Consider the following 11313-nt stretch of genomic DNA (forward strand, 5'->3'; position numbering starts at 1 on the left):
AGGAACATTGATGACAAAGATGAAGTGATCACTCTGTCAGATGGAGAAAAACCTAAAAGAAAGCTAAGTCATCTATCAGCACCACAATTTTTGTATAATAACACACTTTGTGATGAAAAGACGTGTAAGTCAGAGAGTTGAGTAGTTATAGAATATGGAATACATGAAGATCCGTTCCCAGATTTTGCAGCAATCTTTTCCTTAGGTATATTAATACATGTTCTCAAAATTAGATTTATTTAAACTAAGGCTGCCATTTGGACAACTTATTTGAGGATAAGACCCCTTGCAGTTAATATCATCTGCTCTGAGTACTGTGTTAGAATGGCTCCTTCGGAAGTGTATTTAAAGCTGTGGCCTCAATTTTTTTGACTTAGTTATAAAAAATAGTATTGTCAGTATGAGTATATTAGCATATATTTGAGCTATGTAACATTTAAACTCCTTGAAATCAAACAGACTTCCTTTAGCTAAGATTTAGTCATTTTTATCTTAATGGCTCAATTTTAAATCTGATGAAGCCTAAGATCTAATTTGTTATATGATAAGAAAATAAAATTCAATTGTTTGGCTTACATTCATCCAAGATTGAAAGAGTTCACTTGGTCTCTATCTGGACTTTTAATTTTATGCTGTTATATTTTTCTCTTGGTGAATCCTTGCAAATTGAGATAAGGAACTTTTAATGGATAAGATTTCAAAATATTGCCTTTTTTTTTTTTTGCTTTGATTGGACGCTTTTGGAAAGAAGATAGCCTCAGCGATCCTATCTACCCGTTATTGGTAATGGGCACCCTTTCCCTGAGCCAGTCTATCTGCAGTGATCTAGATGGGGGAGGGAGATGCAATCTTGTGATTGTGAGTTACATATTTTCTTTTCAGTGGTTTTTTTTTTTACCCTGAAGAAGCATTGTAATGGTGACATTATTTGGGGAGCAGGTTTGATGGTTTTCAGAAAGTTGGAAAGTTGTATTGGGGTAGGGTTGGAAAATTTATCATATTTTTTGTCCTTTCTTTATGGGTTTTTATTTCAAGGTATGAACATAGAGGCGAGTTAAACAATAGTAGAAATAATTTTCTCAGTACACAGATACATATATGTGTAGAGCAGCCTACTTACTGTTGTAACTGCTTTGGCTAAAAAAATGTCAGAAGCAAGCTCAGCAATCTTTATTTTCTGATTTGTATCTTGAAACACTTTGGATTAATCTTAAAGAAATGCATTTCCTCCCCAAATGATAAGAAAACTCACATCGGGAATGGAAAACTGTTTTCTATGCTTTTCCAACTCTCTCTATACTCTATCGTGTCAACCATTAGACAATCTTAAAGCAGGGATGATGATGTCTGGGGGGCAAGACAAGCCAGAGGGCATAGCAGGATCGGGATCTAAAGGGAGAGGAGGACAAAAGATGAAATGAGCATCTTAATTGAGGATACAAACTGCCAATTTTTTTTTACATGTTTTGTATAAGCATGTATGGAATGGATGGAGCTTATGTTGTGACTTTGTGAAAGTTGTTCGTTCATTCTAATAAAACATTCAGATTCCATGGGCCACCTCTTTAAGGCAACTAGGAATAAAAGCATGCATAGTATAAAAAGTGGATGGAATTTAATGTTCTCACCACCAACCCCACTACCTCCTGGCAGTTAAGGCCAGGCCACTTCATTGATTAGTCTTTAATTCAGCACAGCAAATATTTCTTTAAGCAACATTCTGACTTATATGTAACAAATGTTACTCTCATAGATTGTAGTGCAGAACATTGATTAATGTGATTTTAAAACATGACTAAATGTTCATTCATCAAATGACTAATGGCTTGCTAGAATGTCAATCTATGACCCACTTGTGAACTTTGAAACTGGATCTTAATATTCTTAATTGATAAAGGAGAATATTTAATATATTTAATATTCTCCTTTATTGAATCTTAATCATTTTGCAAAATGAGATTTGGGATTATAAGGACCCTGAATCTGAGCCAGGCAAGCTTACTTAATGTTTCTATAAAAACATTTCTAGAGCTTTCAGAGCAGATTCTTTTTTCTTATCTTAAAGTGCATTAGCTGGATGATCACTCTTTATAAGACCAAGACAACTAGGGTAGATAATTTTGATTGCTATATACTTAAGAGAATTACTAGATAGACATTTGTAGAAATCATTCTCTATTATGAAAAGCCTCCCATTAATAAAGCTTTATGGGCTTTATGAGTATATGGATTCTGATTGTCCCACCCATGAGCCCTATTAATGAGCCCTTCTCCTATTGATGAAGCTTTCCTTGAGGGTTGGGAAACTGAGAACAATACGTATAAAAATTCCAAGCAGTTTTTTATTGCATGTTCTCACATAGACAAAATCCTGTCGGACCAAAGCAGACTCTGCATAACTATCTGATAAATGCTGAGAAGAAATTGGGGAGGATCCCTCCTGTGTAACTTTCCACATAGCAAAGATTCTGGGTTGATGCTTCTCTTAACTTCTTCCTCTTGTATCTCAGCGCCAGATTCCACCACAGTTAAGATGGTTCCAACTGCTACAATGTACAGTCGAATCTCTGATCATGATCATAATTCGTTTCATAACTTGATGATTTCTTCGTCTTCTAATGTTTTGTCTTCAGGAATTTCTGAGTCAGGGGTCGTGTTTGATCGCCACCCGAGTATTGTGACCAGGTTCAAAAATTTTGTGAATTTTTTGGTCAGAACCCGATTTGGTTGTGGTCAGAAGCATTCGTGACCCGAGGGTCTACTGTACTAGAAATTGTCATGTCTAAAAATATGTATATTTTTTATAAAAATTCTGAAATGAAAACAACTGAATAGACACAATACAATAATGTCCATATTGTATTAATAGTTTCTAGTTGAAGTGTAGCACCTTCTTAAGTAGCAAACAACAATGTTGATTATTTTCCCAATATTTTGCTTCACTTCATGAAAAAGCTACATTTTCATACCCATTAAAAGTCTTTGAGAAACTCCCAAGTCAAGGTCAGCAACCAAATAGTAGCACTCCTCCAATTTGATCTGAGCTTTTGGAAGTTTACTGAAAAATACTGTAGGACATCAGTAATATTTTGAAAAATGTCTTTAATGTGAACAGGGAAAAGAGCTGTAAAAGAGTTAAGCAAGAAGACACAAGTATTTTTGGATGCTCAGAACGTACCTATATGGATTTGTAAATATTTCCACGTGATTTTGTAATTTTTTATCTTCCTTGGTACTAATTTTAGGAATTAAAGGAGTTTGTGTAGTGTTTCATTTTTTGCCTATTACTGAAAAATGAGAAATGAAATGGATGTTCGCTCCACAATGTTAGAAGCACTTTTGTTAAGGAATTATGTTTAGTCACAGCAAGAAGCAGAGTGCAATGAATAAAGCCTATAGTATAATTTCACTTCTTCTCCACACTGTTCAAACTCTGCCAAAGTTCCATATATTATGTAGAACTGGAATAAAGCACATCAAGAAGGTTAGCCAGATAGGCTCTATACTTTTTTGAGTCAGAATAATTTGTTATCTTTGCTTAGCTCTCTTTGTAGACATGTAATATTCCAGCTGCAGAAATACCAAGGTGTTTGTGTAAATGTCAGGATATGAAAGATTAAGAAGGCGTAGTGCTGCGGCACCATCAGAATGAAAATGAAAAGCAAATAAATTAAAAGCAGCTTGTAAAACACATGAGAAATTATATTTCATTTCCCCTTTCTGATAGTGTTCTAAGAATTATTGTTTGATAAAGTTTATGCTGCAACTTGTTCATACCTTTTTCTTGAATCCTGACACTGCCATTCTAACCAGAGGGGAAAAACCTAAAGGATACTCTTAGTTCCGAGAAAATATTCCTACAACTGCATTGATACTCTAGTTCTGCTTTGTCAGGAAGATCTGTCCCAGAGAACAAGACAGAATTTCTTGTTCCGGATACTGTTTCCAAAGAAAAAAGTCAAAATTCAGATTGGTACTTACCAAAAGAGACATTCCCAATACAGTTCTCTGCTTGTTTTTTTAAGAGGTAAGCCTCTCTAATGCAACATGGTTTAGACCTCAACAGAAGCCAGAGATTTAGTTTAAACATCACTTAAAACCCAAAGTGAACAAATGATACCATGGTTTAGTGCTATTAATTGACTCCAGTGCTGCAGGACCTGGCATGCCAGGGGAAGTTGCCATTCAAGTAACACAGCCCTGATGTGAGGTGAATACTCCTGCTCAAAGCAGGCATATTTGGAAGCTAAAGATAATTGATACCATCAATGTTGTTTTTCTTATAACATTTCTCTTTATTATTTTTGTTTGTGTTTCTTTAAAAAAAACTTTTTAAAAAGTCTCTTTTTTAACATTTCATTTCAGGCTTGGCCTTAGTGTAAAGCTTATGTATATATACAGTATATACCTGTATGCATGTATATGCATCCTTTTCCATTTTTTGTTTTTGCTTCTTGTTTTGTTTTACTTAGTTAACAAGAAAAATTGTGATAACTGATCGTATTCCTCATGTTGGAAATGTGGAAAAATCCATTCTCTTGGGCAAAATATGGCAGTCCTATGGAATTCAAGTTTATTCCTCCCTCCCCGCTCTCTTATTTTAATTTCTTCCGTTTTTCTTGGGTTTCACTTTCCACAATCCTCATTAGACGAGAGCTGGCATTTACATTTGTAGGTGTACATATAGATACTATTCTTTAATTGGAATTAAAACCCATTGCAACAACTTTAATTGGTTAATCATTAATTGGTTAACCTTTTTATTTTTAACACATACATTATCCTATCAAGCTAACAATACAAACTATGTGCCTGTGTATATCTCTCCGACACAAGATTTTTCTCTATTCTACTGCTTTCCTGATTTTGGGATAAAGACTCTGTTATTCGCAGATAGTTGGGTTAAAGGCATTTTGAAAATTGCAGTTCAACATATTTGGGTGAGGTTCATCTTGGCTGTTATAAATTCACCCAGAACAATTTTCCTAGTTCCACAACATTTTGCTTCTAAAAATGTTAATGCAGTTCTTCACTGGAGAGATATTTGCCCTTCTACTATTCACTTAGATCCAGTCCTCCTGAATAAATCCCTAAATTTTAACTGAGCCAAAATCAAACTTTGTATATTCCGACACAAGGTTTTTCTCTAGCCTACTGTTTTCCTGATTTTGGGATAGAGACTCTATAGTTGGGTCAAAGGCATTTGGAGAATTGCAGTACATCAATCTTGACGCCATGTTAGGAATAAAATGGCTTAACGTAAAATAACATAATATCTGGCCATTTTGAGTGGGGCTGATTTGGTTTTGAATCTAACATCATATAGAGGACGACAGAATTCTGTCCCTGAATTATAGTGTATTTCAAAAGTAACATGAACATTCCTAGTAATGTCCTTGTTTGGCATTGTGTCTGCTTTTCTGTTTAGACTTTCATTGATTTGCTAAAAAAAAAAAAAAAGGAAAATTCAAGCACTGTTTGCTTTGAAACCCGTTATTAGTGCATGAACAACTATCATTGTAAATATCTCCTGGTACTTTGCGTATGTTTAGTTCTGACGGGCATAGTATGATTCAGTGCCCAAGTAGCTTGCAGATACTATAGTACCTGATGGAAACACTTTAAAGCAGTTGCATCATTTTCTGCGGTCATGCAACTGTCTCTCATAACAGGTGCACAAATCTGGAAAAGACATATTGAGGTGGTACAAATGCACCAAATCATGTTTGCCCTTCAAATCTGGTTGCATAGCTCAAATATCTATATTTTGGATTTAAGTGGTTAAGGCACCTGCTAGAAACCAGGAGAATGAGTTCTAGTCTTGCCTTAGGCATAAAAAATCCAGCTGACTGACTTTGGGCCGGTCACTCTTTCTCAGCCCAATTTACCTGACAGGGTGGAGAAAATAGGAGGAGGAAAGAATAGTTGTATGTTCGCTGCCTTGATTTATTTAACAAGCCCTACTTGTTACATAGTTTTTGAGATGCTTGTTTTATTAGGTGGATTCCTTAGCATATGGGAGCTTTAACTGATAAAAAGAAGTATTGAATAGCAATTTGTTATTGCCATCTTTTAAGTATGAAATTTTGGGAGGTCATGACCTTCAAATGGAGCCTATAGCACCGATCGCTAGACTTAGTAACATTTCCTTGAGAGTAATTGTTAAAGTCTGCCTCTAGTGAAGAGTAGGTTAAAGCAATTACTCCTTTATTCTGCCATCCTTTGTTTCTTATCACTCCTTCTCCCAATATATTTCTTTTACTCTTGCTAGAAAGCTGCTAGAAGAGGACAAGATTGTCAGGATATTCATGAATATCATGATGTCCCACTTACATGGCCAATTGGAATAGGGATTTTTAAAATTAGGACTAGGATCAGATGATGCCCATGCTGTTATATAAATCCATGAAATGATCAAGATATAGTAGCAGCAGATCAATGAGGGAGATTTTCAGGTATAAAATAAACTGGGTATTACAAATTCCTACAGAATTTTCAAAGTGCCATTATGAAGCAAGATTCTGCCCTCAAAATTTGCAGCAGAAATCAATGAACTTGCTTTGAAGGACTTCCTGTTTTCTTTCAATTCCGGTTGGTTTTTATGTTTTTATTCCCCTCCTTCCATCCCCATGAGCTTGTTCATTGTATATCTAGTTATCAATGAAGAACGGCACTTCCTTTAGAGCAGGGGTGTCAAACTCATGGGCTGGATGCGTCACTCGCTGGCCACCCCTACCCCCGGTTTAGCGAAGGGGGGGAAAAAGTCTCGATATGTCACCTGACAAAACGTGATATGAGTTTGATACCCCTGCTACAGAGTGTTAGATTTCCATTCTGTCTTTTCATTCTCTTTGTGCCTGAGTTCTAAGGAATAAATCATTGTCTTGCACATTGGCAAAGAACAGTATAGGGAAACTTATGAAAGATCCCAACTTTCTTTTTTATACATGATACATACAGGAAGAACAAATTTAAAAATGTAGTTTCCCTGGGCTGTTGTACTAATGTTTTCTAAACCAAGGAAAAAGCACATGAAGTACGTTTTTTCTCTTTTTTCCAAAGGTGCTTCAAAACTACAAATTCAGCAGATGCTGCCTGATTCTGTTTATGGGGCTTAATTTAAGAAGGCTGTCATCCTACCCTTTTTTCAAAGAATGATTTGTTGGTCTCACATCAAAAGAGACCTGTCTTTGACTGCCCTGTGCAAAAAAAGAAAAAAAAAACACCAGTTATCTAGTCAGCTTATCGGGAAGGCAAAGGCTTCCTTAAATAATTTTTAGCTGGAAAAAAGAGGGATGAGAAGAAGTTAATCCTATTCTGTTAATGTGGCACGTTTTTGTTTAATTTTCTGGACAAAAGTCCCAGTTTTATCCTGGGCTACCATGACTGGTCTGTAAAAATATTCAGGTGATGTCAAGACAGCAACAAAGAGGTAGAATTTTCTCTTTTTTATCATCTAGTGGTTGTTAGTTTTGTACTCCTGGTCTATATAATATTTATTAAGTATCATAATGGGAAAATGAGCCACATTTAATACAGCAAAACTCACTTCTGAGACGACATGCAAGAGAAACTGATATCTTTGCTTCTTTTAGATGGAACTGCTGTTCTTTTCTTTTTCCTCCTCTGTTAACTCTGGGCCATTGAAGTGTGTCCGTCATTCCCAGATTTGGGCTGTACAAGTTTCTAAACCCCTTGTGAGAATATAATGAAGACCATATCAAAGAAAGCGTGATTTGGATGTCTTGTTTGATTGGGCCTAAAGAATGATGATTGTTTTGTGGCTTGAGAAGTAGAATACTTGCAATTGGATCAGTGAGACAGAGAAATAAGTGTACATATTTTTTAACTGCATGATGTGCTTTGCAAGGCATTTAACAACCACGTCCTACCCTCCGATTCTGGAGCATTGACAAATGTGCCACAAGCACTGAATAAGCCAGCTGCCTTTTCTCTTTTGTGTGTTTTTTTCAGGCTAGCTTAAACCTAACTCAGGAGAATTTAGAATAGGAAAACAGAAGAAGAAGAATGAGCTGTCCCTTTCATTAGCTCTATAGCTTTACTGGCATATACCCTTGACTCTAATCCCAAACACCCCAAATTCTGCCTTGGTTGCATTTAGTTTTATAATTTAGGCTGGTTGGTAGGTTGTCCATGGAAAATCTTTGAAATGTAAACTTCACAAATGAAGTGCCAATTTAAAAATATTTCTTTTTCAAGGACTAGCTATAGATTTGAGAAAATATTATCAGGGCAAAAGACCTTGGAAAGATTTTTTTTTTGTTGGCACTGAAGCTCTAAGCCAGACTTCGACACAACAGATGTCCTCTGCATGCTCTGGTTTGTAACTCCCAGTATTAAAATGAATAAAAGTCTCATCTGTTTTACACCCAGCAACATCTTACAACTTCCAAATCTCCCATGGCAGGGGTGAATACTGCCAAGTTCGCCAGCCAGTAAAATACTGGCTGTTCCCTTTCAGAGGAAAGAGTCTGTAACAAGGACATTTGGGATATTAACCAAGGCCAGCAACATGCCTGGGCCCTTGATTTCTCATTCCAGGCTTCCCATTAGGTTGTTGGCCTACAATTCTCTTAGAAGACATTTTGAGAAAACCGGCAAAAGCATTTCCACATTTTTTCAAATGTTTTCAAAATTCAGGGGTTCCTGGGAAAAGTTATAGCTACACTCTCCTCCTCTCTCATTGCTCACATCACCCCTTCAAAATTCAGTGAGATTTGGAGCATAATTTTTTCGGTGCCTCATATCAGATGACATCAGTAGAGAACATCAGCATACACACACCTCTATACAACACTCAAGAAGTTACCCCATTATAGTTAGCTATTGTTCTTTGGCTTGAAAAATGGCAAGCGATGAACAGGTAGATTATAAATCCTAATTATGACTGAGGCAAAAGCTGCCAGGCCAAAATGCTGATATTCAGTTACTCTGAAGGTCCACATCTCATCACAAACTTAAATGGTTGTTGAAATATAGAAAATGTATTGCTAGTAGGCTGCAAACAAATGTGTAGCATTGAAGGCAGAATATTTAGATTCAACTGTCTTCTCAAAAATATGTATGTGTGCACACACACACACATATAGTCAGCTGGCTTCTCAGTTGTACAAAGCAGAACCTGGAGTGCAAGTGAACAAATATTGCTAGCAATGCTTTCCTCTCATGGCTAACACATTCTAATTCATCACTGTGCCTTTCTTAAAACAAACCAATGATCATTCTAGTAGACTTTGACCACGTTCCTGTCTCAAGTTGTTTTAAATGGTGTTTGAATTAAGGAGGGAGGGATATGGGGGTCTAAAAACAATTAGGAGTAAGAACAAATATTTAAGCAGTTGTATTTTTGCATAAAGCTTAGAATGTGTTATATCAATTTGCACAAGACTGTCTTGTCCTGTTTAAGCAGTCAGGCATTCTTTCATTTGTTTCAAACATAATAGAATTTTAGATAAAACTGAGAAAATGTGGTTTTATGATGCCAATTTTTTTTAAAAAAACTTTGGTATTTCTGAAGCAAATGTATTTATTTATGTGTATGACTAATTTGGTATTTTCACATAATTTACATTGTGTATGTTGTAGAGATTACAGTATATGTCAACACAGAAAATCTGTGCAGAAAAAATTAAAACTTGAATTTGTTTCAAAGGATGGTGGTATTTTTTTCAAACAGCCATATCCATCACTTTCTATTTGTCTCTCTTCTTCAGAACGTAAATTAAAATCATTTACTTTTCTAAGAAAAACTGTCTCAACTGTAATCTTGGCATTTCCTGTTTCTACTGAGGATTCTAATAAATGCCAACGTCCTTCAGTTGAATTTTTGTGATTGGTCCAACTGAATTATATAAAATATTTGTGAAATCCTGCCTGTCATTCTTTTAAAGCATGAAATGGGAAAATGTTACACTGCAGCCATTAAAAAAGTAGAAACTGATTCTATTTGTACACAGAAACACAAAGAAAAAAAATGTGCTGGAATGCTTTCTTAAGATTTATCCCCATAGATAAAAATATGTTTAGAAGAAGAATACAACATTTCTACAACAAGTAGTCCTTGTCTTACAACAGTTTGTTTAGTGATCGCTTGAAGTTACAGTGGCACTGAAAAAATTGAGTTATGATTGTTTTTCACACTTATGAACATTGCAGCATCCCCATGTGATCAACATTCAGATAATTGGTAACTGGCTCATTTATGATTGTTGCAGTGTTCTGATGTCGTGTGATCACCTTTTACAATCTTCTGATAAGCAAAGGCAATGGGGCAGCCAGGTTCACTTAAAACCATGTTACCAGCTTAACAACTGCAGTGATTCACTTAACTGTAGCAAGAAAGGTTGTAAAATGTGGCAAAACTCACTTAACAACTGTCTCACTTAGCAACAGAAATATTGGGCTCCATTATGGTTGTAAGTCAAAGATTACCTGTACTATTTTTATTATTTTTATAAGGGGGCCAACATGACCCATGAAATTATGCTGAATGGGAGGACTTTAGAAAACTAGCCTTTCTTAAGTTTTCAACTGATAACTCAAGTAGAAACTGACCAGACACAAAGCTGTTGACAGCCCTTCTCAATCTGATGCTGTTTATGTGTTGGGATTACAGTTCCCACCGTGTCTAGCCAATAGCAATGCTAGTTGGGAATTTAAAATATCATTCAGGTATTTTACCAGGTTGTGGTGAAGGGTTGTGAGAAAGGGTTAAATTCATTGTAAAACATTTATCAGTGATCATAAAGAACTTCTACCTACAAAAAGTGAATATATTCTTCTAATAAGTAAGTAAGTTCTTCTTTCCTTTCTAGCTGAACATTGCCAGAAAGAGAAGGCAATGACAAAAATCGAAGGCAATTTCCTTAAGCTTCCCAACAGTGCATTGACATAATTTCTGAAAGCTTCAACCCAAATATTACACCTGGAATTAGTTACAATGGTTCTGCATGAATGTCCATCAGAAATAAGTCCACCCCCACTATCCATTTCAAAGGGATTTCTTCCCAAGTAACTAGTCAAGGTTGCAGGTGATGTATAATTACCTGGAGCAAATTCATGCAATTTGATGAGCCTTGTTTTGCCTAATATTGCTTGGCTCAGTCTTTCCCATTCTTATTTGAAAACCGAGAGAGAGATTTATGTTGGACAAAGCAGACGTATGGCATATGTGGTGCTCTCTGAGCTCGATAGTTTGCCTGAAGGTGTTTCATAACCCAACTAGGTAACATCATCAGTGCACTGAAATGTCTGCAAGCAAACAATCAAACTCAGAGAATACCAAGGACCCTA

This window comes from Pseudonaja textilis, chromosome 1 (assembly GCF_049901715.1).
Source record: "Pseudonaja textilis isolate UNSWEBS1 chromosome 1, rPseTex1.2, whole genome shotgun sequence".
NCBI lineage: Eukaryota > Metazoa > Chordata > Lepidosauria > Squamata > Elapidae > Pseudonaja > Pseudonaja textilis.